The sequence below is a fragment of the Arachis duranensis genome, chromosome 9 (assembly GCF_000817695.3).
Source record: "Arachis duranensis cultivar V14167 chromosome 9, aradu.V14167.gnm2.J7QH, whole genome shotgun sequence".
NCBI lineage: Eukaryota > Viridiplantae > Streptophyta > Magnoliopsida > Fabales > Fabaceae > Arachis > Arachis duranensis.
The window spans coordinates 34,396,052-34,398,330 of record NC_029780.3 but is presented as its reverse complement, the minus strand read 5'-3'; positions in this window follow the sequence as shown (position 1 = coordinate 34,398,330).

The window sequence follows — 2,279 nt, the reverse complement described above, 5'->3', positions numbered from 1 at the left end:
AAAACGGAGCTGGTATGTAAGATATCTACTAGTATAGATTTAGAATAATATATAAAATATCAGCAATAAAATAGATAATGAAACATATAGTTAAAATTATAGACAGATGTAAAGAACAAAATATTGAAATATACCCGTCCTACTACCTCAATTCACAGGAAGACAATTTTTCCCTCTTCTTATAGATATAAGATGCTAATTTCATTAATAACTTCCAAATATAATAATAAATTGTTGTATTTAATTGTTTTCAAATTTAATTACAAGACCATCATCAAATTTTAGAGAAAAATAATAAATAATAGTTTGAAAAGAACAATCCTCTTTTTCGGTGACATTTTATATATATGAAAATACTATATCATTCTTTTAATTATAAATAAATATTTTTATTATTTTTTATTTTTTTTTTTGATAAGGTCGGTATTATAATTATTTTTAATATAGAATAAAATATATTTTTATCAATTTATTATATGAATTTTATTTTTTTTACAATAGATCGCTAGGGAGTTCTAATAAAGATAAAAACTATTATTCTAATAGCAATTATCATGAAGGAGATTATGAGTTTATTGGGACATTATTTTTAGAAAATATTTTTTTTAGTAATCTGTTTTTAAAAAAAATTTTATAAAAATAAAAATAATTTTACATTTGGATATTTCATGTAAAAAATTTATTTATTTATCAACTGTGTTTGGATAAAATAAGATAAAAATATTTATTTATTTATTTATTAGATAAAAAATATTTTTAAAAAAATATTTTTAAAAAAATATTTTAAAAAATATAAATCATAACTTCTCAATTTATTATTTTTTTAATAATTTTATTTTTATTATTAGAAATTTATCAACTCCAGTAAAAAGTAAGTAAAAATATATTTTTCATCTATTTTTTCCGATTTAGTCATGCCTAATCAAATACTTAGTTGCTTTTATTAATTTATTGATGCATTTAACATAGTTATCTATCTTAATACTTTAATAGTGTAGAGATAGATATTTTTTCGTAAAAAAAGGTTAAAAATTTCTAGGATACTGGATGTATTAGATCAATAGATGTGGACCGCATGATGGAGTTAGAATGAATCTGATTGGGGAACAGGGGTGTTCCATTGGGAAGACATTATGTCTTCCTCATTACTTTCTTTTTCGTCAAGCCGATTTTGATTCAGAGCCTTCTCAGTCACATATCTCTTCTCACTCTCTCTGTAATTGCAGCGAAGATACAATAACCATACTAAGTACTTTATGTACTAAAGTAATTTTATTCTATGAACGAATTGTTTTTAATTAATTAGAGTAAAGAGCACTTTTTATTGTACTCATTTCTATTGGTTGTTACCATATTCTTATAGGTTATACTTGTTGGAAGAAGGTATAAGTTGAAAGATTTTATTGGCCCGTTGAATTTAGTATATATCGATGATTATGACTTTTTTCTATTTTGTTTTTTAAGTTAGGAGTAAAATTGAAATTTATAATTTTTAAATGAGTATAGAAAAATGATGTTATTTAAGTTATAACAGGTTAAGTTTTTTTATTGTTTTTTTTTAATATAAACTTTTATTAATAAAAAAGAAAGTACAGCTGTCCATTAATAGGATCAGATGAAAGAAGATACGGTCATAACCCAACAAGATAGGTAAGAAGGGAGTTTGGAGGTCGCAATATCATAGTACTTGCAAACTGAAGAGAGGATTTCACCAGAGGATCTCCGTTTGTGTTCAAAAATCCATAAATTTCGTTTCTTCCACAAGAACCAGAGAAGAATAGCAAGAAAATGGGAATGGATTTGTCGATTGGGGCTAGATTTGAGGGCTTCCATTGATAATATCCACCATTGGGTAAAGGTACCAGAAGAGGGTTGCTAGCAGATATGCTAGTGGGCTTTGATTCCAAATTTCTTTAGCATATTTGCATGTTACTAAGCAGTGAAGCATTGTTTCATCTTCTTCTGAACAACACGGGCAGATTCCAGATATTAATGGAAAGCGATGGTGAAGGAGGTGGCAGACCAGGAGACGTTGGTGGATGTTCTTTCAAAGAAAAATCTTGATTTTGTGGGGGACAGCTAGCTTCCACAAGGTGACCCATACATCCCTTTGTCTCAGCAATTTGGGACAAAACTCAATTGGGTCGTGATTGAATTGGTATGCCACCAAATAGCCTGATGCAGTGTCATACTTTCCACCCTTGTTCAATACCCACTGAAGTTCATCAGCTCCAGGTTCAATCTTCGAAGTCAATATTTTATTAGCAATATCTGCAAGA